Source organism: Mobula hypostoma, chromosome 5 (genome assembly GCF_963921235.1).
Source record: "Mobula hypostoma chromosome 5, sMobHyp1.1, whole genome shotgun sequence".
Lineage (NCBI taxonomy): Eukaryota > Metazoa > Chordata > Chondrichthyes > Myliobatiformes > Myliobatidae > Mobula > Mobula hypostoma.
The window spans coordinates 22381790-22408611 of NC_086101.1; the positions used below are offsets into that span (position 1 = coordinate 22381790).

General features: G+C 45.3%; 1 protein-coding gene across 5 annotated transcripts in view; it reads left to right on the plus strand.

The window, feature by feature from the left end:
* The window catches only part of LOC134346678 (uncharacterized), a 213327-nt gene that overhangs the window by 104153 nt on the left and 82352 nt on the right, over positions 1–26822 (plus strand). The gene's annotated exons all lie outside the window — the stretch shown is intronic.

Genomic DNA, 26822 nt, shown 5'->3' on the forward strand with positions numbered 1-26822 from the left:
TAAACTCAGTCAGCTCCACCCTGGGCACCAGCCTCCCCAGCATCCAGGAAATGTTTTAAAGGATGCCTCAAAAAGACGGCATCGACCATTAAGGCCCCCCCATCACCCAGGATATGCCCTCGTCTCATTAAGATCAAGGAGGAGGCAGAAGATCTGAAGACACTGACGTGAAGTTTCAAACCAAACTCGAATCAACGATGGGATCCTCAACAGCTGTGGCAGGGTTTGAATGCTATCACCTCTTATAAAGTTAAATCAAGTGACATGGGAGACAGCAGAGTTTCACTTCCAGAGGAGCTCAATGTCTTCTCTGCTCACATTGACTATCAGGACATGGAAGAACCATCACAAACTCTCACATCCCTCGATGATCCGATGATCTAAAGTTCGGGTTGTCTTCAGAAGGGTGAATCGAAGGAAACCATCTGGACTGGACTGGGTAACTGGCAACGTACTAAAATGCCGATCAACTGGCTCATGTGTTCACTGAGATCTTTAACATAGAAACATAGAAAATAGATGCAGGGGTAGGCCATTCGGCCCTTCGAGCCTGCACCGCCATTCAGTATGATCATGGCTGATCATCCAACTCAGAACCCTGTACCAGCCTTCCCCCGATACGCCCTGATCCCTTTAGCCATAAGGGCCATATCTAAGTCCCTCTTAAATATGGCCAATGAACTGGCCTCAACTGTTTCCTGTGGCAGAGAATTCCAGAGATTCACCGCTCTCTGTGTGAAGAAGTTTTTCTTAATCTCGGTCCTTAAAGGCTACCCCTTTATCCTCAAACTGTGACCCCTCATTATGGACTTCCCCAACATCGGGAACAATCTTCCTGCATCTAGCCTGTCCAATCCCTTTAGGATTTTATATGTCTCAATAAGATCCCCCCCTCAATCTTCTAAATTTCAACGAGTATAAGCCTAGTCGATCCAGTGTTTCATCATATAAAAGTCCTGCCATCCCAGGAATCAATCTGGTGAACCTTCTTTGTACTCCCTCTATGGCAAGAATGTCTTTCCTCAGATTAGGGGACCAAAACTGCACACAATACTCCAGGTGTGGTCTCACCAAGGTCTTGTACAACTGCAGTAGTACCTCCCTGCTCCTGTACTCGAATCCTCTTGCTATGAATGCCAGCGTACCATTCGCCTTTTTCACCGCCTGCTGTACCTGCATGCCCACTTTCAATGACTGGTGTATAATGACACCCAGGTCTTGTTGCACCTCCCCTTTTCCTAGTCGGCCACCATTCAAATAATAATCTGTTTTCCTGTTTTTGCCACCAAGGTGGATAACTTCACATTTATCCACATGAAATTGCATCTGCCATGAATTTGCCCACTCACCTAACCTATCCAAGTCACCCTGCATCCTCTTAGCATCCTCCTCACAGCTAACACTGCCGCCCAGCTTTGTGTCATCTGCAAACTTGGAGATGCTGCATTTAATTCCCTCATCTAAATCATTAATATATATTGTAAACAACTGGGGTCCCAGCACTGAGCCTTGCGGTACCCCACTAGTCACTGCCTGCCATTCTGAAAAGGTCCCGTTTGCTCAATACCCAGTCTGGAATAGCCTGCTCTCCAGTTGGTTCCTGGACATGTTGGTTCAAAAAACCATCTCGCATACATTCCAATAAATCCTCTTCCTCAGCACCCTTACCAATTTGGTTCATCCAATCTATATGTAGATTGACGTCACCCATTATAACTACTGTTTCTTTATTGCACACATTTATAATTTCCTGTTTAATACCATTCCCAACCTCACTACTAGTGCTAGGTGGCCTGTACACAACTCCCACCAGCGTTTTCTGCCCCTTAGTGTTATGCAGCTCTACCTATATCGATTCCACATCCTCCCGGCTAATGTCCTTCCTTTCTATTCCGTTAATATCCTCTCTAACCAGCAATGCTACCCCACCTCCTTTTCTTTCACGTCTATCCCTTGGTTTGGCACTGTGTGGTACCACCTGTATCAAGCAGGCTTCATTTATATTGGTGCTCAAGAAGAGCGTGGTAACCTGCTTCAATGACTATCGCCCAGTTGTACTGAGGTACATCGACAGTGATGATGTGTTTTGAGAGGTTGGTGATGAAACATATCAGCTCCTGCCTGAGAGGTGACTTGGATCCTCTCCAATTTGCCTTCTGGAGCAACAGGTCTACAGCAGATGCCATCCATCTCATTGGCTCTTCACTTAATCCTGGAATATCTGGACAGCAAAGATGCAGACATCAGGATGTTTGTTATTATCTACAGCTCAGCATTCAATACCATCGTCCCCTCAAATCTAATCAATAAGCTACAAGACCTTGGCCTCAATACCTCCCTGTGCAAGTGGATCCTGAATTCCTTCACTTGTAAACCCCAGTCAGTTCAGATTGGCAACAACATCTCCTCCATGACCTCCATCAGCACAGGTGTACCACAGGGCTGTGAGCTTAGACCCTGCTCTACCTGCTTTACACTGATGACTGTGTGGCTGAGCACAGTTCCAATGCCACATTCAGGTTTGCTGACAACACCACTGTCACAGGCCAAATCAAAGTGTTGATGAATCAGCATAAAGGAGGGAGATTGAAAATCTGGCTGAGTGGTGTCATGACAACAACCTCTCACTCAATGTCAGAAAGATCAAGGAATTGATGACAGACTTCAGGAGAAGGAAACCAGAGGTCCATGAGCCAGTCCTCATCAGAGGATCAGAGGTGGGGAGGGTCAGCAGTTTTAAATTCCTGGGTGCTACTATTTCAGAGGACCTGTCCTGGGTCCAGCATGTAAATGCAATTCTGAAGAAAGCCTGGCAGTGCCTGTACCATTTCCTCAGCAGTTGGCAGAGATTCAGCATGACATCTAAAACTTTGACAACTTCTATTTCTAACTTCGACACTTCTATAGATGTGTAGTGGAGAGTTTATTGATTGGCTGCATCATAGCCTGGTATGGAAATACTAATGACTTTGAATAGAAAACCCGACCCAAAGTAACAGATTCATGGCGGGTAAAGCCCTCTGAACCATTGAGCACATCTACATGAAACACTGTCGTAGGAAAGCAGCACCCATCATCAGGGATTCCCACCAACCAGGTCATGCTCTCTTCTCACTGTGGCCATCAGGTAGAAGGTACAAGAGCCTCAGGACTCGCACCACCAGGTTCAAGAACAGTTACTACCCCTCAACCACCAGGCTCTTGAACAAAAGAGGATAACTACACTCAACTTCACTTGTCCCATCTTGAAATGTTCCCACAACCAATGATCTCACTTACAATAACTCTATCTCACTATCTCATGTACTTGTTATTTATTTGCATTTGTGCTGTTGTTGTCTTCTGCACTGTGGTTGATCTTTCATTGATCCTGTTATAGTTACTATTCTAGAGAATTGCAGGGCAAGCACACAAGATAATGAATCTCAGGGTTGTATATAATGATATTTATGTACATTGATAATAAAATTGACTTTGAACTTTGAACAATTGACACTCTGTCAAGACCCTCAGGATTTTCACGTAGAACAGTACAGCACAGGAACCGGCCCTGAGGCAGAGTATCTGTGCTGAACATGATACCAAATCAAACTCATCCCTTCTGCCTGAACGTGATCCATATCCCTCCATTCCCTGCAGATTCTTCTGCCTGTCTGAATGCCTTTTAAATGCCTCTCCCACCCCTGGCAGCCCAGACACTTGGCACTCTGTAAAATAATTTGCCCTGCACATCTCCTTTAAACTTTTACCCATTGACCTTCAAGCTACAGCCTCTAGTTTTTGACATTTCCACCCTGGGAAAAAGACTTACTGTCTACCCTATCTACTCCTCTCATAATTTTATAAACTTCTGTCGGGTATCCACCCTCAGGCTCTGACACTCCAGATAAGACAATCCAATTTTGCCCAACCTCTCTTTGCAGTTCATACAAAGATTCAAAGATTCAAAAAAACTTTATTGTCATTCAAACCGTACATCAGCTCTGCAGGGCAGAATGAGACAGCATTTCCCAGGAGCAGTGCATTCATAACATAGCAAACGCAACACTAAGTAATAAACATAACAATAAATAGTAAAACACAACAGCCGCATGTCAGTTAAAATCAAGTTATAAGTGTCCAGTGCAAGTTAAAAGTGTCCAAAAGCACAGTCAGGTAGAGCAGCTATTTAGCAGTCTGACTGCCTGTGGGAGGAAGCTGTTTAGTAGCCTTGTGGTTTTAGTTTTGATGCTCCTGTAACGTTTGCCTAATGGCAGAAGAACAAACAGTTCATGGGGAGGGTGTGAGGGGTCTTTAATGATGTACCGTGTCTTCTGGAGGCATCGACTCTGAGAGGTCTTGGACAGAAGGTATGGAGACCCTAATAACCTTCTCTGCTCCCCTAACCACCCTCTGCAAGGCTTTTTTGTCGACAGCACTGCAGCTGGAGTACCAGGTTGTGATGCAAAAGGTCAGCACACTCTCAACCACGCCTCTGTAGAATGTAGTTAAGATGTTAGTGGGGAATGATGCTTGTTTAAGCTTCCACAGAAAGTTGCTGGGCCCGTTTCACAATCCCAGTGGTGTTCCTGGACCAGGTGAGATTGTCCAAGATCTGCAGGGAAGCTGATGAAGGCAAGGCAGTGGATGTGGATGTTATCTACATGGACCTTAGCAAGACATTTGACATGGTCCTACATGGGAGGTTGGTCAGAAAGGTTCAGACACCTGGCTTTCAGGATGAGATAGTAAATTGATTGGACATTGGCTTTGTGGGAGAAGCCAAACAGTGGTTTCCTCTCTGACTGGAGGCCTGTGACTAGTGGAGTGTCACAGGATCAACACTGGGTCCGTTGTTTCTCATCAATATCACTGATCAGGATGATAATGTGGTTAACTGGATCAGTAAATATGCAGATGACACCAGGATTGGGAGTGCATGGTAGGGCACTGAGGAGTGTGGTAGAACAAAGGGATCTGGGAATACAGGTCCATAATCCAAGGAAAGTGGTGTCATGGGTAGATAGGGTCATAAAGAAAGCTTTTGTCACATTGGCCTTCATAAATCAATGTACTGAGTACAGGAGATGCTTAGGTTGAAGTTGTCTAAAACTGTGGTAAGGTCTAATTTGGAGTACTGTGTGCAGTTTTGGTCACCTACCTGCAGGAAAGATGTAAATAATTTGAAAGAGTACTTTTCATTATATTAATGCCAGGAGCTGGAGGTTTTGCTACTATTTTTGAACTATAATCTGTGTTGAAAATTTATTTCTGCAGGGATCGGTGCTGGGTCTGTTGTTGTTTGTCATCTATGTCAACAACTATGTTAATGTGATTCACTGGATCAGTAAATTTGCGGCTGACACCCATCGTGGCGGTGTTGTGGACAGCGAGGAAGGCTATCATTGCTTGCAGGGGGATCTGGACCAGCTGGAAAAATGGGCTGAAAAATGGCAGATGGAGGTTAATGCGACAAGTGCTTGGTGATGCACTTTGGGAGGACCAACCAGGGCAGGTCTTACACAGGGAATGGTCGAGCACTGCGGAGTGTGGTAAAACAAAGGGGCTCTGGGATTACAGGTACAAAATTCATTGAAAGAGGTGTCACAGTAAGAGAGGGTCATAAAGAAACCTTTTGGCACATTGGTCTTCTTAAATCAATATATTGAGTACAGGAGTGGGATGTTAGGTTGAACTTGTATACGAAATTGGTGAGGCTCAATTTGGAGTACTGTGTGCAGTTTTGGTCACCTACCAACAGAAAAGATGTAAATAAGGTTGAAAGAGTGCAGAGAAAATTTGCAAGGATATTGGAGGATCTGAGTTATAAGGAAAGTTTGAACAAGTTAGGACTTTATTCCTTGGAACATAGAAGTTTCGGGGGAGATTTGACAGAGCTATACAAAATAATGGTGGGTATAGATAGGGTAAATACAAGTAGGTTTTTTTCCACTGAGGCTGGGTGGATTGACAAATAGAGATCATGGGTTAAGTTTCAAAGATCAAAGTTTCAAAATGCATTTATAATCAAAGAATGTAGAAATTATACAACGTTGAGATTTGTTTGCTTACAGGCAGTCACAAAGCAAGGAACTTGAAAGAACCCAATTGAAGAAAGTGAGACCAACTCCCCAGTGCCCAGAGAGAAAGAGAAAAATAAACACCAAAACAAATCATATAAACAAGAGAAGCGAGCAACAACAACAGCATTCCGAATCAAATTGAGTCTTTAGATCCAAATCCCTGGAACAGCCCAGAGTAGGCCCAAAGCCTCAGTATTCCCTTCATCATTTTAACAGGGTAAATAGCTGTAAAGTTCACAGACACAAAGCACAGCAACCAGGAGCAGTCTCACAGCCTTAGCATCGCGGAGAGAGAAACCCCCCAGACTATCTAAGCCAGTGTTTCAATTCAAAGTACATTTTATTATCAAAGTATGCATACATCATACAACCTCGAAATTTGTCTCCTAACAGGCAGCCATGAAACAAAGAAACACAAACACTAACCCCATACATTTGAAAAAAGTCTGTCTAACACGTAATGTGCAGAGAATAAAAAAACACGTTCATAAGAAAGTAAAAGAATATATTAACCCACAAAAAACTCCTTTGAACCTCCGAACCTCAGTGGTTGAAGTTGTTGGAAACTTGCACTAGAACCTGGGCCCTGCTACTGGTGAATCACTACGGGCCTAGGTTTAGCTGCCGAAGAAGCCATTCTTGACTTCTCCAATTTGGCTCAGTGCTTAGAGCGATCCATCCTCATACCCGGGTTAGTTAGATGGACATTGGAACTCCTCTGACCCGTCTTCTCCCCTCCGAATCATTCACTCCAACCAACACGGCTCCAACTCCAAGTGTATTGATTTTACAGCGCTAGGGCTTTACTCTTTGGAGAGAAGGAGGATGCGAGGAGACATGATAGAGGTGTACAAGATAATAAGAGGAATAGATAGAGTGGATAGCCAGCGCCTCTTCCCCAGGGCACCACTGCTCAATACAAGAGGACATGGCTTTAAGGTAAGGGGTGGGAAGTTCAAGAGGGATATTAGAGGAAGGTTTTTTACTCAGAGACAGGTTGGTGCGTGGAATGCACTGCCTGAGTCAGTGGTGGAGGCAGATACACTAATGAAGTTTAGGAGACTACTAGACAGGTATATGGAGGAATCTGAGGTGGGGGCTTATATGGGAGGCAGGGTTTGAGGGTCGGCACAACATTGTGGACCGAAGGGCCTGTACTGTGCTGTACTATTCTATGTTCTACATCCCGTGAATTTGCTTTGCCTTCACTCACTTCTTCATTGCTTGTGTTGGTAGTTTACCACAATTTATTTAAAATAGGGTGTTATTAACAATGGTTTTAATTGAATTCCTTTGCTTTTGAACTGCTAGTGAGCTGTTTCGTGCCTTTGGTAGCACCATCTTAAACTGGAAAGGTGAAAGGTGGAAAGTTTAAGGTGAAAGTTTAAGAGGAAACTTGTTCATTCAGAGGGTCGTGAGAGTCTGCATCGAAGTGCCAGCACAAGTGGTGCATGCGAGCCCGATTTCAATGTTTAAGGGGAGTTTGGATAGGTACATGGATGGTAGGGGAATGAGGGCTATGGTCCAGGTGCAGGTCAGTGGGAGTAGGCAGTTTAAATGGTTCAGCATAGACTAGGTGGGCCAAAGGGCCTGTTTCTGTGCTGTACTTTTCTATGACTCTATAGGTCCTGGCAACATCCTCAATTCTCCTGTGCACACTTTCCAGCTGATGGCACCTCTCCTGTAGGAGGGTGACCAAAACTGCTTCACTACTGTAACAGGACTAGGAACCCAGACATTCAAACATCAAATTTCCCACTGACTTAGGAAATGCTAACAAGGATTTGTAAATAGGAAAGGTAGGCTGGTGATGGAGAAACTCAATTACAATGATCGTGGGAATCTTGAAGTTCGGTGTGGGCTGTAGGGGGAGTGGTTAGTGGTTGGTCTATGAGAGGGGTAATGTTGGAGGTTTAATAGGTGGAAGATCAGTCCTGTCAAATTTGCTAACATTCAGTGCTCGAAGAGAAGTTGGTAATGAATGGAAGGTATGCTTCATGGGTAAGTTTAATGTGGGGAGGTAGTGGGATAAAATCTAGACTGAGATAAAATTCCATGATGGGCAGCAAGGACAATCTGGATATCTGAATAGCAGTAACAGGATCGGTCGGAGTCAGCATGGATTTACGAAGGGGAAATCGTGCTTGACTAATCTTCTGGAATTTTTTGAGAATGTAACTATGAAAATGGACAAGGGAGAGCCAGTGGATGTAGTGTACCTGGACTTTCAGAAAGCCTTTGATAAAGTCTCACATAGGAGATTAGTGGGCAAAATTAGGGCACATGGTATTGGGGGGAGAGTACTGACATGGATTGAAAATTGACTGGCTGACAGAAAACACAGAGTAGCGATTAACGGGTCCCTTTCGGAATGGCAGGCCGTGACCAGTGGGGTACCGCAGGGTTCAGTGCTGGGACCGCAACTGTTTACAATATATATTAATGATTTAGATGAGGGAATTAAAAGTAACATTAGCAAATTTGCTGATGACACAAAGCTGGGTGGCAGTGTGAAATGTGAGGAGGATGTTATGAGAATGCAGGGTGACTTGGACAGGCTGGGTGAGTGGGCAGATGCATGGCAGATGCAGTTTAATGTGGATAAATGTGAGGTTATCCACTTTGGTGGTAAGAATGGGAAGGCAGATTGTTATCTAAATGGAGTCAAATTAGGAAAAGGGGAAGTACAACAAGATGCAGGTGTTCTTGTACATCAGTCATTGAAAGCAAGCATGCAAGTACAGCAGGCAGTGAAGAAAGCTAATGGCATGCTGGCCTTCATAACAAGGGGAATTAAGTATAAGAGCAAAGAGGTCCTTCTGCAGTTGCACAGAGCCCTGTTGAGAACACACCTGGAGTACTGTATGTGGTTTTGGTCTCCAAATTTGAGGAAGGACATTCTTGCTATTGAGGGAGTGCAGCGTAGGTTCACAAGGTTAATTCCCGGGATGGCGGGACTGTCATATGTTGAAAGATTGGAGTGACTGGGCTTGTGTACTCTGGAATTTAGAAGGCTGAGAGAGGGGATCTTATTGAAACATATAAGATTATTAAGGGATTGGACATGCTGGAGGCAGGAAGCATGTTCCTGCTGATGGGTGAGTCCAGAACCAGAGGCCACAGTTTAAGAATAAGAGGTAGGCCATTTAGAACGGAGTTGAGGAAAAACTTTTTCTCCCAGAGAGTGGTGGATATGTGGAATGCTCTGCCCCAGAAGGCTGTGGAGGCCAAATCTCTGGATGCTTTCAAGAAAGAGATGGATAGAGCTTTTAAAGATAGCAGAATCAAAGGTTATGGGGATAAGGCAGGAACTGGATACTGATTGTGGATGATCAGCCATGATCACAGTGAATGGCAGTGCTGGCTTGAAGGGCCGAATGGTCTACTCCTGCACCTATTGTCTATTGTCTATTGACAAAGAGGAAGGAGAGAGACTGATGAATAGTCTGAAGCACAAGTCTCCATGGAGACAGGAGACTGATGAATAGTCTGACCCACAAGTCTCCATGGAGACAGGAGACTGATGAATAGTCTGACCCACAAGTCTCCATGGAGACAGGAGACTGATGAATAGTCAGACCCACAAGCCTCCACGAAGCCAGGAGACTGATGTCACTGGGATCAGAATGAAAAACAAGTTGCTGGAGGAACTCAGTGGTTTAGCAGCATCTGTGAAGGTAAAGGGGTTGCACACTCAAAATGGTCCTGCCGAAGGGTTTTGGCCTGAAACATCGACTCTGCTTTTTTCTGCCTGGCCTGCCGAGTTCCTCCATCATTTTGTGTTTATTCCTCAGATTTCCAGCATCTGCAGATTTTCTTGTCATGGTCCCCTCTGGCAATCCCCCACCTTACTATTTACCTCAGGAATTGGGCCTCAATCCCCTCATTTAATTTCCAATCATTCCCAGGTTCCACAAACTACACACACCTGCTTTCCATCAGAAAATGCAGGATAAAGACCCTATGATCACAACAAGGAGCTGCCAGTTTGTTGGTTGACTCTGGTGTGAGTAACTTCATTTCATGGTTCTTAGGACTGTCAGTTCTAAGTCTTGCATTGCTCCTGGATTCTCTCCAAGCGCAAGACTTCGGGTAAAGACTCTCCTGGAAACAGATTCTACATTCACTATGGCCATAACGCCTCCTAACTCTGCCCCCGCGCCCGTGTTCTGCACTTGGGTTCATCCACCGCCACGCTCATGTAACAGAACGAACTGGCCATAATGAACCCAGCAGACACGGATCCCATACAACAGGCCCTTGCCAGCCAGGTCTACCTACTGGGTGCCCACGACCAACTTCTGAGGGAGGTCACGGAAAACCTTCGGATGCTATCCATGAACGTACAGAAGGTCAGTGAACAGGTGGACCGAGTTTCCACTTCCCATTCTCCGTCCCCTCCAAGAATCCTGTCTACCCAAATCCCACCACTCGGCATGGCACCACCCCTGGGATGAGCAACACAGTCCCCTCGAGAGCCATATGTACCTGAGCCCGAACCCTGGGCTGGGGACCCAGGGAAGTGCCGGGCCTTCCTGTTACAATGCTCTCTGGTCTTTGAGCCACAGCCATGTACCTACACTTCAGATAAATCCAAGATTGTGTACATCATGGGGCTGTTACGAGAGGATGTCATGACTTGGGCAACCGCAGTATGGGATAACCCACCAGAGGATTGTTCCTCCTTCCCCTCCTTTGTTGCTGAAATGAGGAAGGTCTTCAAACAACCCATTCGCGATAAGGAAGCCGCTAAACGCTTGCTGACTCTTTGTCAGAGTTCGCGAAGCGTAGCAAGGTATCCCATCGAGTTCCGTACCTTAGCCGCAGACGCGGGGTGGAATGACGAGGCCCTACGGGAGGTGTTTTGACAGGGTCTCTCAGACAAGATCAAGGATGAACTGGCAGCAAGGGACGACCCGGACTGCCTGGACTCTCTGATCCAGGATACAGTGGACAAAAGAGAGGACTCACCAGTGAAAAGTGGGGCCCTGGTGAGCCGGACGATACCCCCTTCAACCCCCCAGACTCGGATGCAGATCCCGGCTACCATGAATTACCAATGACTGTCCCTGTCCCTATCCACTTTGGTGGATTCTGGTGCTGTGGGCAACCTGCTGGACGAAGAAATACCCACCCAGGCTGGAATTCCTTGCGAGCCGCTAACCATCCCCCTGGAGGCCTGGGCCCTGGACGGAATACTGCTGGCTCAGGTGACCCACTGTAGCCCTGACATTGATCCTATCTGGCAACCATCAGGAGGAGGTACGATTCAGTCTCATTCATTCCCCTCCATCCCCAGTAGTTCTCGGGTATCCATGGCTGACCCAACACAATCCCCAAGTCGACTGGTCTACCGGGAAGATAGCCAAATGGAGCCAGTCTTGCCATGCCAACCATCTACGGTCAGCCCTATCTCCCAGGGAAGCTACCAGGACCGCGCCTGTCCCTGAGTCCTTCAATTTGTCCCTGAGTCCTTCAATTTGTCCCGAGTCCCCACAGAATAGTGGGAAAAATGAGCTGGAAGACCTTTAAAAACGTACAGAAAGAAACTAAGAAAGTCATTAGGAAAGAAAAGATGAATTATGAAAGGAAGTTGGCGATTAACATAAAACAGGATACTAAGAGTTTTTTTAAATATATGAAGAGTAAAAAAAGTGACAAAGGTAGATATGGGACCAATTGAAAATGATGCTGGAGTAATTATAATGGATAACGAAGAGATGGCGGAGGAACTGAGTGAGTATTTTGCATCAGTCTTCACAGTGGAAGACATGAGCAATATACCTGATAGCCAGAGGTATCAGGCAATAGAATTAGGTACAGTCAAGATAACTAGAGAGAAAGTGCTTGGGAAGCTAAGTGGACTAAGAATAGATAAGTCTCCCGGCCCGGATGAAGTGCACCCAAGGGTTCTGAAGGAGGTGGCTTTGGAGATGGTGGAAGCATTGGAAATGATCTTCCAGGAATCAATAGACTCTGGCATGGCTCCGGAGGACTGGAAGGTCGCAAATGTAGTTCCGCTATTTAAGAAAGGAAGGAGGCAGCAAAAAGAAAATTACAGACCTATTAGTCTGACATCGGTGGTTGGAAAGATATTGGAGTCAATCCTCAAGGACGAGGTTATGAAATACCTTGAGGTGCATGACAAGATAGGCCGAAGCCAGCATGGTTTCAGGAAGGGAAGATCCTGCCTTACCAACTTATTGGAATTTTTTGAGGTAATCTCGAATAAGATTGACAAGGGAGAGGCTGTGGATGTTGTGTATTTGGATTTTCAAAAGGCCTTCGATAAGGTGCCGCATATGAGGCTGCTTAATAAGATGAGAGCCCATGGAATTATAGGAAAGATACTGAAATGGGTGGAGCATTGGCCGATAGGCAGAAAGCAAAGGGTGGGAATAAAGGGATCCTATTCTGATTGGTTGCCGGTTACTAGTGGTGTTCCGCAGGGGTCGGTGTTGGGGCCGCTTCTTTTTACGATGTATATCGATGATTTGGATTATGGATTAAATGGTTTTGTGGCCAAGTTTGCAGATGACACCAAGATAGGTGGAGGAGCAGGAAATGTTGAAGAAACGGAAAGGTTGCAGAGAGACTTAGTCAGTTTAGGAGAGTGGGCAAAGAAATGGCAGATGAGATACAACATTGACAAATGTACGGTTGTACATTTCGGAAGAAGAAATAATCCGGCAGATTATTATTTAGATGGGGAGAAAATTCAAAAATCGGAAGTGCAAAGGGACTTGGGGGTCCTCGTGCAGGATACCCTAAAGGTTAACCACCAAGTTGGATTGGCGGTAAGGAAAGCGAATGCTATGTTGGCATTCATTTCAAGAGGAATAGTGTATAAGAGTAAGGAGGTGTTGATGAGGCTCTATGGGGCATTAGTGAGACCTCATTTGGAATACTGTGTGCAGTTTTTGGGCCCACGATCTTAGAAAGGATATACTGATGTTGGAGAGAGTTCAGAGGAGATTTACGAGGATGATTCCTGGAATGTAGGGGCTAACATATGAGGAGCGTCTGTCGGCTCTTGGATTGTATTCATTAGAGTATAGAAGAATGAGAGGGGATCTCATAGAAACATTTCGAATGTTGAAAGGGCTGGACAGAGTAGATGTGGAAAGGTTGTTTCCCTTGGTGGGTGAGTCCAGGACAAGAGGCCATAGTCTTAGAATTAGAGGGTACCCAGTTAAAACAGAGATGAGGAGAAATTTTTTTAGCCAGAGGGTCATGGATTTGTGGAATTCATTGCCACATATGGCTGTGGAGGCCCAATCATTGAGGGTGTTTAAGGAGGAGATTGACAGGTATCTAATTAGTCAGGGTATCAAGGGATATGGGGAAAAAGCCGGAAATTGGAACTAGATGGGTGAATAGTTTAGCTCATGGGGGAACTGCAGAGCAGACTCGATGGGCAGAATGGCCTACTTCTGCTCCTTTGTCTTGTGATCTTGTGAATACCATGACCTGGGACATGCATTCAGTAAACAACGGGCCCTTTCCTTATACCTCCGCACCACCCATATGATTGTGCCATTGACCTTATCCCCGGGGTCTCGCTAGCCCTCAGTCGCCTTTTTTTAAAATACTTTATTTTCAAAATTTTCAAAGAACAAAACAATGAAATCAACAAAAACATACCAGCTCAGACATGTATAAAAAAGAAATAAGCAAAAAAAAAGACATGACATTAGAGGGATGCCTACAAAACAAGTGCTCAAAAATACTAAACATTAAATCTCAAATGAGGGCCGTGAGAAATCAGCTGGGGGGAAATTGCTCATCCACCCCTGGCCTCATCTACGTAGGCAAGAAACGGATCCCAGATAGCCGAAAATTTTTTAATTGAATTGGTTCTCGAGAACCTAAGTTTCTCCATCTGCATGACTGAGATCATTTCAGCCATCCATCTCTGAAAGGAAGGGGGAGAAGGTGATTTCCATTCCCTCAAGATAAGTCTTTTGGCAACAATCATCCCCAGCATCAGAGACGGTTGTATGGCTGCAGGGAAACAAATAGTAGATTGCGAGCAGCGAAATATGGCGAGACCAGCTTCCAAGGGGAAGGATCTTTTATAGGCCTTTAAGTACCAGTCGAATATTTGGACCAAAATCCAGTCAGTAATGGGCAGAACCAAAAGGTGTGTGACAACGTGGCTTCCGTCCCTTGGCATCTATCACACATTGGCGAGACAGAAGGGTAAATCCTGTGCAATCTAAGTTTAGAGTAATGGAGATGATGGACAACTTTAAACTGGATCAGTTGGTGCCTGCTGTTAACAGAGCAAGCCTGTATCATAGACAAACACTTATCCCAGGCAGCTTCAGATAATTCAATGCCCAACTCTTCTCTCCGGGTCTCTAATCTTCACAGTAGACGCTGCAGTGCAATTATCAAACAAACGTACAAACTTAGAAATGAGATGCCTGGAGTCAGGAGGGTTCTTTAAAATATCAAAAAACATATGTTTCCCTGGAAGGATTTCAAAATTACAAATCTTAGATTGAATGTAGTGTCTAATTTGCAAATAATGAAAAAAGTGTGAATGAGGCAGCTCAAATTTCTCTTTCAGCAGACTAAATGTTGCAAACCGTCCCTCTATGTACAGGTCTTCAATAGAAACTAGACCCTTCTCCCTCCAAGCATGGTAGGTTTTATTTGACCATCAGGGTAGAAAGGAGTGATTCAAACAGATTGGTGTTTGTACAGAGGTCTCTTGTAAATTCAGAACGCTCCTAATCTGATTTAGAATTCCGATGGAATTTTTCAAAACAAAATTCAAACTTGTTGAAGTCCCAGGCCTCTCTAACTTGGAGAACAGCATGGCTGGCAAGGAGGAATTGACAATAGAGTTACACTTCATACATAGCCACAAGGGAGCCCCAGGGGCTAGGTTATCCGGAGCCCCCCGTTGCCAAAACATTAAAGCCCCAGCATTGACAGCCCAATAATAGTGTCTAAATACAGGTAATCCCAGTCCTGCTTCAGACTTGGGCTTTTGTAAATGAATTTTCGAAATCCTGTGATTCTTATAATTCCAGATATAAGACAATATTATGGAATCCAATTCTTTAAAGAAAGCTGATGTAAGAAAAATGTGGAGATTTTGACAAAGATTTAGAAATCTAGGAAGGGAAACCATTTTAATTGAATTTATATGACCATTGAGACGCTCTATTTGGGGCATGTATTGTTTCTTGAACAGAAGGAAGATATAAAGTTGCTGCAGGCCCTTTTCGCGGCAAGTAAGAAATCAATCACTAGGAAGTGGCTAAATCCAATACCACCTACATTAGAAGATTAGCACGAAATTATCTTGGAAATATTTAAAATGGAAAAGTTGACTTACTCCCTGAGAATCCAAAAAGAAAAATTTTTATCAAATCTGGAATAAAAGGATTGAATATATAACCCCAATGCGAGCAGACTTTAGATGACTCTCCTAATGATTTATACTGCTCTTCTCATCAACACAGTAATATTGCTAACGTAAGCACCCCTAGTCTAAATGTTTACTGTTTTTGTTTTCTTTTGGAAAATAGAGAATTAATACAAGTAAAGGAAAAGATTTGGGTAAGGGATAAAAAATGATAAAATTAAGTAAATAGGTACATAGGGATTGGATAATTATGTTTTGGGGCAGGAGCAAGTATGAGCAAGTTTGGATATAAACACCTACAATGGTTGTTACATAGGCTTACATACAACATTTTGGACCAGAAGAAATGATCCAGAAGAGATATATGGAAACTATTACTAATCCACTATTATTACTATTTTTCTTCACAATTAATACCATTACTTAGCCTAATAGATTAGAATTTCCATTGTACATAATTATCTATTTAAGTGTCTAATTTCTTTTTATATCATCTCAATGTGTACTTAAGAATGTATGAATAATTATAGTTTTATACATAGAAAAAAATGGAAAAGGTTACACATGTGAAAAAAGTACATGATACTTGTGAATTCCTTATCCAAATAAAAATAAAATTTAAAAAAAAGGAAAAAGAAAAAGAATTTATATGACCAATCATGGACAGAGGTAGGGTTTTCCAACTTTCTATATTCTGTTTAAGTTTTGAAATAAACTCCAAGTTTAATTTGAATATTAATTTAGGATATTTGGGGATTGTCAAGCTGAGATAAGTAAAGTGATCTTTAACTACTTTGAACGGGACACTTTCCAAAAAACCCCGCGTGCAGTCGTTAGAGAGGGGCACAAAGTCACTTTTTGTCCAATTGATTGAGTATCCCGATAGTCTGCCAAAAGAGGTGATTAAATCTAGAAGAAGAGGGACTGACTTTTCTGAGTTTTGTAAGTAGAGTATCACATCGTCAGCATATAAACTTGTAAGTGTTTCAATACCTCCCACTTTCAAACCCAGAATATTTGGGTGACTTCTTATTTTTAAGGCAAGGGGCTGTACTGCGACGGCAAAAAGGGTCAGCGAGAGAGGGCACCCCTGCTGGACTGAACAGTGTAGGGGAAACAGAGTTGAATTGTCACCATCAGTTATGACAGAGCACATTGGGCTGGCATATATCAGTTTTACCCAAGATACAAATGACTCGCCGAACCCAAACCTGTACAATGACTCAAACATGCAAGGCCACTCAATCTGGTCAAAAGCCTTTTGTGCATCAAGGGATAAAATTGCTGCCCCACTAGCTTTCCCATGATCAGCATATATAGTATTAAGGAGGCATCTGACATTGGAAAAGGAGAACCTACCCGGGACAAATCCTGTCTGATCAGGGTGAATGATAGATGACAAATGCTTATTTAGTTGGTTAACCAGCATTTTAGTAATTACCTTTCTATCGAAATTCTGGAGTGCAGTGGGCCTATATCTGGCCGGGTCTGTTTCTTCTTTACCTTTCTTTAAAATGAGGGAAATGTTAGTCTCATACAATGTCCTAGGCAAGACTTTATCTCTCTTAGAGCAAGATATCATTCTGAGTAGAAGTGGGGCAAGGATATCACAGAATTTCTTATAAAATTCACGGCCAAATCCATCTGGCCCAGCAGCCTTGCCGGACAGAACAATTGATACTAGAACGTACAATCATCACAGCGATATTTGATTCTGTGCTTCCCGCTTGCTGGATTACAAATCGATAGTAAATATTAAAAATTTAAATTATAAATCATAAATAGAAAATAGAAAAATGGAAGTTAAGGTAGTGCAAAAAAACCAGGAGGCAGGTCTGGATATTTGGAGGGTACGGCCCAGATCCGCGTCAGGATCCGTTCAGCAGTCTTATCACAGTTGGAAAGAAGCTGTTCCCAAATCTGGCCGTATGAGTCTTCAAGTTCCTGAGCCTTCTCCCGGAGGGAAGAGGGACGAAAAGTGTGTTGGCTGGGTGGGTCGTGTCCTTGATTATCTTGGCAGCACTGCTCCGACTGCGTGTGGTGTAAAGTGAGTCCAAGGATGGAAGATTGGTTTGTGTGATGTTCTGTGCCATGTTCACGATCTTCTGCAGCTTCTTCTGGTCTTGGACAGGACAACTTCCATACCAGGTTGTGATGCACCCTAGAAGAATGCTTTCTACGGTGCATCTATAAAAATTAGTGAGGATTTTAGGGGACAGGCCAAATTTCTTTAGTTTTCTCAGGAAGTAAAGGCACTGGTGGGCCTTCTTGGCAGTGGACTCTGCTTGGTTGGACCAAGTCAGGTCATTTGTGATATTGACCCCGAGGAACTTAAAGCTTTTGACCTGTTCCACTTGCGCACCACCGAGGTAAATTGGGTCGTGCGGTCCTCTACTCCTTCTGAAGTCAACAACCAATTCCTTCGTCTTGCTGACGTTGAGGGATAGGTTATTGTCTTCGCACCATGCCACCAAGTTCTTAATTTCCTCTCTGTACTCAAACTCATCATTACCCGAGATACGGCCTACAATTGTTGTGTCATCAGCAAACTTATATATTGAGTTTGATGGAAACTTGGCTACACAATCATGGGTGTACAGTGAGTACAGCAGGGGGCTGAGTACCCAGCCTTATGGGGCACCGGTGCTCAGAGTGATTGTAGAGGAGAGATTGTCCCCTATTTTTACAGCCTGGGTCCTGTCTGTGAGGAAGTTGAAGATCCAGCTGCAGATCTGAGTGCTGAGGCCCAGGTTCCGGAGCTTAGGAATCAGTTTATTTGGAATGATGGTATTAAAGTCAGAGCTGTAGTCAATGAAAAGGAGCCTTATCTATGTGTCTTTTTTTCTCCAGGTGTTCTAAGGAGAAATGTAGGGCCAGAGATGTGGCATCTGCCATTGACCTGTTGCTCCGGTAGACAAATTGCGAAGCGTCGAGGTTGACCGGTCAGCTGTGGTTGATGTGTGCCATAACCAATCGCTCGAAGCACTTCACAGCAATTGATGTCAGAGCCACAGGTCGATAGTCATTCAGGCATGCCACCTTGCTCTTCTTCGGCACTGGGATTATTGTTGCCTTCTTAAAACGCGAGGGGATCTTAGACTGAAGCAAGGAGCAGTTGAAGATGTCAGCAAACACTCCAGCTAGCTCACTTGGACAGTCCCGGAGAACCCATCCTGGGAGGTCACCTGGGCCTGTCGCCTTCCCTGGATTTATCTTCAGGAAGGCCCTTCTAACGTCCTCCTCGGTGACGATGAATCTCGATGCTACCAGGTCCGGTTCATCCGGAGGGAGCGGGACGATCCTCTTCTGTTCGAATCTTGCGTAGAATACGTTAAGTTCGTCAGGAAGAGAAGTGCCACAGTTATTGATATTCCCAGCCTTTTCTTTGCACCCAGTGATCTCATTTTGACCCTGCCATAGTCTATTGGCATCTCTCTGGTTAGCCTGGGCTTCCAACTTGGCTCAATGGTGCCCCCTTGGTGCCCTTAATGGCTTTCCGGAGTTCACGCTTGGATTCTGTGTAGCGACTGGTATCCCCAGACCTAAAAGCCGCAGCTCTAGCCTTTAAAAGGGCCTTGACCTCATAATTCATCCAAGGTTTCCGGCTAGGGAATACCCGGATCATCTTGCGAGACACACAGTCCTCCGTGCATTTCCAAATAAAGTCCGTGACAGCTGAGGCATACTCATCGAGGTTAGCTGCTGAGTCCTTGAATACTAACCAGTCCACCGATTCAAAGCAGTCACAGAGGACCTCATCCGTTTCCTCCGTTCAACGGGACACCACTTTTGACACCGTGAACTCCCGCTTCAGTTTCTGTTTGTTAGCCGGGAGGAGGAGTGCGGCCTGATGGTCCGATTTTCCAAAGTGAGGTCGTGGGACGGAATGGTAGGCATCCTTCACTGCTGTATAGCAGTGGTCAAGTATATTCTGGCCTCTAGTGGGGCAGGAGACATGTTGGTATCACTTTGGCAGCGCCTTTCTGAGGTTGGCCTGGTTAAAGTCACTGGCTGTAATGAGCAAAGCCTCCAGTTACCTGGTCTCAAGTTCACTGATGTTTGCATACAGTATGTTCAGAGCACACTCCATGTCCGCCTGTGGGGGAATGTAGACCTCTGTCAGTATGACCGAGGTGAATTCCCATGGCAGATAGTAGGGATGACACTTCACCGACAGGTGTTCCAGGTCTAGGCTACAGGAGCTTGTCAGTGCTACTGTGTCCGAGCACCACGCAGTGTTGATCAGTAGGCAGACACCACCTCCCCTCGTCTTGCCTGAAGACGCCGTGCGGTCCATCTAATGGATCGAAAATCCGTCCGGTCGGATGGCACAGTTGGGGGTGGCAGGGGAGAGCTGGGTCTCAGTGAAACAGAATACACAGCAGTTCTGCATCTCCTTGTCGTAGGTGAGTCTCCCTTTAAGATCATCCACCTTGTTCTCTATGGCTTGCACATTAGCTGGTAGGATGGTGGGCATAGGGACCCTGAAGCCCCTCAGCTTCAATCTGGCCAGCAGCCCAGCTCTTTTCCCACGCTTCCTCGGTAAATAGTGCATCTTTCCAGGTTTCCATCGATGCAGTGTGTTGTTGTCAGCTCTTTGAGGTTGGTGGACGCATCCCGCAGGGATCGATTGGCAGAACTTAATGGCAGAAGTTATTTCTTCCAATGTGAAGTCAGAATCTAAGTCCTCCCTAGCAGCGTCACTAGGTTTCGACATTACAGAGAATCAAAGAAGTCATTGAGTAGCATTGCATTTAGAGGTGTAGAGTTCACTGTAAAATTCTTTAAAACAGTTAACAGGGTACCCGCCCTCGATCTAATGCAAAGAATTGACCTTAGGGCCTGGGGTCCCCTGAGCTGCCGCTCCAGGAGCCCCTGAGGCTTGTCTCCCATTTCAAAATGCTTTTGTCTTAATTTTAAGAGGAGGTTATTTATTTGACTACCCAAGATACAATTGTACTCATATTTAAGCTTCATGATTTTATTATAATCTTCAGAGGATTTTGAAGCCTGGTAAGTCGCTTCGAGGGTTGGGAGAGTATTCTCAATCTCTAATAATTGCCCTTCTCTCTCCCTCTGAGCAGCGGATTCATATGAAATTATATACCCATGAATTACAACTTTTAATGTCTCCCAGAGTGTGGAATCTGACACCTTGCCGTTATCGTTAATTTCTATAAAATCTTTTAATCTGGTGGTGATATATTCTATAAATTTCTTATCAGCGAGTAGGGAGGAGTTAAAACGCCAGGAATAGATTCGTTTGGAAAAGGAGAGATTTAGCGACATTGTCAAGGGGCTATGGTCAGAAATTAATCTATTATGTTATTTTATATTGGTAACATGAGATATTAAATGAGAATCAACCAAAAAATAGCCTATTCTACTATAAGATTTGTGAACATGAGAATAATAAGAATCCTTGTCGCTGGGATGTTGAACTCACCAAATATCTACTAAATTCCTAGATCTAATCAAATTATTTAGGACCTGCACTGACACGATATTTGAGGGCGGGTGGGAGGACAATCTATCTAAATATGGATTCAGGTAGCAATTCAAGTCACTGCCGATTATTATATTTGAATTACTGGCATCCGGAAGTAAATCAAAAACTTTGCTAAAAAAATTTGGCTCATCTGTGTTTGGACCATAAATATTAAGGAAGGTTAGTGGAAACGAATTAATGGTGCCAGAGATCATAATAAACCTGCCGAGAGGATCTGTGGTCATGGAAGTGAGTTGAAATGGAATATTTTTTCCTAAAGAGGATAGCCACACCACGGGCATGAGAAATAAATGGTGACTGATAAACCTGCGATATCCAACTAGACCTCAATCTGCGCTGCTCAGTTACTTCGATATGGGTTTCCTGTAGAAATACCACATCTGCAGATAGAGATTTGAGATGTCTAAAAACTTTATCCCTCTTAACAGCATGACCAAGGCCCTTAACATTCCACGAGACTATTGTAATATCTTTACCCCCCCAGCCGCGTCTTACCGCAGGGCCTCTGCATATGAGAATAAAAAAGAGATTATTAGAGTTGAGCACAAACATAGTAACAATGCAAGATAACTGGCAGCCTCATAAAAACACAACATACACAAAAAAACATGTCTGAGCCATAAACAAAAACAACACACACCCTAACCCACCCCACTTCGTGTCTCCCTAAACCAGACACAAGTTCCCCATTTCCATCCCAAAAGGAGCTGCTGGGCAGGTAACTAACATTACACAATTATCACAAACCCCCTCTCCGAAAAAATTTATAACACAAACTATATAATACTATTCAATAAATGCTATTAGGGCTGGGAAGAGTTATCCAATGTCCACACCTGAAACTGAACATTCATGACACCGACTCAAAACCCTTGTAATGGCAAAACTACATATCACAAGCAAGTCCCTCCCCTTATCCCAACATGGAAACCGGCACAAATATAAGCTGAATAAACAGTGTCAATATATCTACTCCCTTTTTCATGCATTATTCCTTTCCAAGAATTGTGATGCCTCTATCGGGTCGTCATATACTTTAGGCGCTATTCCATCTTGATGATAAATATAGAGCCTAGCCGGATACCGCAGGGTGTGCTTGATTTCTCCATCACGTAGAGTTTGCAGTACATCACGAAAGGCACAACGTTGAGTCATCTCCTCTTCAGTATAGTCCGGGAAGATCAAGACCTTATTTCCCTTGTACTCCACGGGTTGTAGTCTGCTGCAACGCAGGGTCAGCTCTTTCACTTGAAAGTGATGGATACGTGCCAAGATGGTGCGCGGTTTACCACCGGCAGCCGGCTTCGGATGGAGAGAGCAATGCACGCGATCAACTTTAACCGGATACGGGAAATGCTGTTCCCCGAGCAACTTGGGAATCTGTCTGGAAACAAATTTATCCTCCTTGCCCTCTTGTATCCCTACAATCTTAATATTATGTCTCTGGGAACGAGCCTCTAGGTCATGCACTTCAGCTTCAAGCTGGCTATTTTGTCTCATTAGCTCTGAGTACTTGGCTTCAAGCTCTTGCACGCGTGTTTCAGGGTCACTGGTGGTTAGTTCTTGATTAGCCACATGGGCTTGTAAGTCAGCCTGGGAGGCCACAAGCGCCTCATACTTGGTCTCAAAAACATCAAAGCGGTCATTAATGCCACGCAGAACTGACTCAGAAATCTCCTGACCCAATTCCTTGCACGTGGCGTAAGTTTTATCCAGCGGTACCTCAGACGCGGAGAAGTTCTTTGCAGACCTGTTGTTAACACAAACTTCGGTAGTTTGGCAGTCGGTGGTCTTGGCTTTATTTGCCTTCGGCATTGTCAAACTTTTCCAGACACTTAGTTTAGACATACACTGTTGGCCTATGCATGAATAAAACACGATATAATAGTAATTTTATCGAGGCCTCGGAGAGGAGCACTGACCAGACACGTCTAATCCATACGCACGTGCACTAGCGCCCCTACCAGTTGCCCTTTTAACCTATCCCGACTGGCGAGAGAGGCCATGAAGAAGTATATTAGCAAGTCCCTCATGGCGCGCATTATCAGACCTTCACCTTCCCTGGTAGGCGATGGTTTCTTCTTTGTAGAAAAAGGGACGGGCTGCTATGTTCTTGTATTGATTACAGAGGCCAAAACAGTAGAACAAGTACCCTCTACCCCTCATTAGTTCGGCTTTTGAACCACTGCATGGAGCCACCATCTTCTCAAAGCTGGACCTTTGTAACACCTACCACCTAGTCAGGATGAGGGAGGGAGACGAGTGGAAGACGGCCTTTAATACATCTCTGGGCCACTTCGAATATTTGGTCATGCCGTTTGGCCTCACCAATGCTCCCGCCGCTTTTCAAGCCCTAATCAATCACATACTGAGGGATTTTATTAATGGGTTCGTATTCATTTACCTCGATGATATCCTGATATTTTCTAGCACCCCCCCCAAGAACACGTTCACCATGTCCGTCAAGTCCTCCAGAGACTGTGGGAAAACCAGTTATTTGTGAAGGCGGAGAAATGTGAGTTCCACGTTCCTTCAGTCAGCTTCCTGGGTTATATCATTGAGAGCGGGCAGGTGAGAGCAGACCCCGAGAAGATCCGGGCAGTGGAAGAATGGCCTAAGCCCACGACCCACAAACAACTTGAACGATTCCTGGGGTTTGCAAACTTTTACCGCTGATTTATCAGAGACTACAGTCGAGTGGCAGCCCCCCTTACCCGGCTTACCTTGCCTACTACCCGCTTCTGCTGGGACTCCGAAGCTGACTCGGCGTTCACCGTCCTGAAGAGGTGTTTCACCACCGCTCCCATCCTGGTCCATCCGGACCCAGCCTGTCAATTCATTGTTGAGGTGGATGCCTCTGACTCCGGGATAGGAGTGGTCCTGTCCCAACGATCAACTTCAGATGAAAAGCTTCACCCCTGCGCCTTCTATTCTCGCCGACGGTCCCCCGCCGAGCGGAATTATGACGTGGGGAATTGGGAACTGCTGGCGGTCAAGCTAGCATCGGAAGAATGGAGGCTCTGGCAGGAGGGGGCAGAACAACTGTTTGTGGTGTGGACTGATCATAAAAACCTGGTGAATATTCAGACCGACAAACGTTTGAACTCTTGTCAGGCCCGTTGGGCATTATTTTTTGGACAGTTCAAGTTTTCCCTCACATACCGTCCAGGGTCCAAGAACGGGAAGCTGGACGAGCTCTCCCACCAATACGACTCCAAGGCGGATACTTCCAGCCCAAGGACTATCCTCCCACCATCCTGCGTAGTTGCCACCCTCACTTGGGAGATCGAGTCCAAAGTAAAAGAAGCCCAACGGGACGACCCCGACCCAGGCAATGGACCTGGTGATCGCCTGTATGTGCCCATTTCCATCAGGTCTCAGGTTCTCCAGTGGGGGCACACATCTCGGTTCGCTTGCCACCCCAGGAGTGATCAGACCCTAGCGCTCCTGAAAAAAACACTTGGTGGCCGTCCATGGAGGCGGATACCCATTCCTATGTCTCGGCACGCTCCATCTGTGCCCGGGGAAAAGCCTCCTCATCGGCCACCTGCGGGTTTACTTCATCCTCTACCTGTTCTTGGTTGCACATCGCCCCAGACTTCGTCACCGGTCTACCCCCTTCAGATGGAAACACCACCGTACTCACCGTGGTAGACTGGTTCTCCAAAGCGGTGCACTTCGTAGCCCTTCCTAAACTCCCTTCCTCTCAAGAAACCGCAGATCTTCTTATCCGCCACGTCTTCCGCCTCCACGGAATCCCCGCGGATCTCCGATCGAGGTCCTCAGTTTGTCTCGCAGGTATGGAAGGCATTCTGTCAAGCCTTGGGTGCATCGGTCAGCCTGTCATCCGGCTTCCACCCCCAGACGAACGGGCAGACGGAACGGGGCAACCAGGACCTGGAGGGGATGCTAAATTGTGTAACAGCAAACAACCCGTCGACCTGGAGCGACCACCTCCCGTGGGTTGAGTACACCCACAACTCTCTGGTGAGCTCTGATGTTAGAAGGTCTCCATTCAAGTTCTCCATGGGCTACCATCCCCCGCTGTTCCCGGCGCAAGAAGAGGAGATTGTGATACCGTCGGTTCAGGACCATATCGATTGGTGCCTTCAGGTTTGGGAGGAGACAAACATGCCCTACTCAGGTCAGCAAATCGCAATAAAAAGACAGCCGACCGACACCGGACTCTGGCGCAGGAATATCAACCTGGGCCGATGGTGTGGCTTTCATGCAAGGATATCCCGCTCAAGAACAAGCAGAGGAAACTCGCCCCTGGCTCCTGGGACCATTCAAGGTTGAAAGTGTTATCAATCCCGCAGCGGTCAGTGTAAAACTGCCAAGATCTATGTGCATCCACCTGACTTTTCATATTTCCTAGTTACAGCCAGTTTCCATCAGCCCCTTGTGACCCCCGGCTGAGACTCCCCCACCTGCCAGTATCATCGACAACCATCCGGCATACACCGTCCGACGACTACTGGATGTGCGCCGTCAGGGCAGGGGTTTCCAACACCTGGAAGACTGGGAAGGGTACGGTCCAGAAGAGCGTTTCTGGGTCCCCTGCTTCTTCATCCGAGACCCTTCCCTCATCCAAGACTTTCATCGGGACCATCCAGACAGGCCTGGAGGATCGCCTGGAGGCTCCCGTTGAGGGAGGGGTACAGTCATGGTCCTTCTGGCAATACCCACTGAGCTATTTACTTCAGGAATTGGGCCTCTATCCCCTTGTTTAATTTCCAATCATTCCCAGGTTCCACTAACTACACACACCTGCTTCCATCAGAAAATGCAGGATAAAGACCCTGTGATCACAACAAGGAGCTGCCAGTTTGTTGGTTGACTCTGGTGTGAGTAACCTTGTTTCATGGTTCTTAGGACCGTCTGTTCTAAGTCCAGTATCACTCCTGGATTCTCTCCAAATCCAACACTTCGGGAAAAGACTCTCCTGGAAACTCACTATGGCAATAATGCCTTCTGTGTTCTGCACTTGGGCTTGTGTAACATTTCTCTTGTCTGAGGTAAAGGGGTTGTCAATATTTCAGGTTGAGCCCTGATACAGCTTGTTTTATTTTTACACAAGCATTCACAGTTTGGTTCATATTATTGAAAAACATCAAAGTGATGACCTGGGGGACAACTTTGGATTCTAGTTCATCTTCAAACAGTTCAGTGGGCAAGAGCTTAATCTTTTTGTGATTAGTTAAACCAATTTATCAGACAGGGTGTTCAGGCCTGTTAATCTTGAGTGTTTAGTGATGGAAGCCAATGGGAAGTGTCTGAGGTGAATGAGTTATCGTTATAATGGGGAAAAGGGATTTGGTGATATGAAGAGGGTTTGATTCAACACCTCAGTAACTCCTGAGATGTGGACGATAAGCTTGGGAATGTGAAAGAGCATTGGTGAGGAAATTGAGAGAAATTCTTTTTCAGTCATGTGGGGTCTGAAGAAGGTGAGAATTAGGTGGTGGGAGCAAAATAAGAAACCAGCTCCCCACACTGCCCCACCTTTCTTGAGAGCAATTGAAAATGAACAAAAACCACTACAAGAGAGGTGGCCTTGGATCTTATGCACTGCTCACCACTGGATATCCTGGACAACCTCTCCCCTTATCTGTGTTAAATATCCCAGCATTTGGACAGTTCAGCCTGTACCCTTGAGCTGTTTAGTTTCAATGTTGGAATAAGCCACTGCCTGATGCTGTGAGCAGCTGTTCCAGTCCTCGGCATCAGAACAGGATTCACAGTCAAACAGTGTAACCTCAGTGTTACAGCTGGGGTTGGTTTTTGTTAACACTGGCAACTTGATGTCAGTCTCAGCCCTTGAGATCATGAGGGAATACAGCAGAGAATATCGACAGTGGGCTGTTGC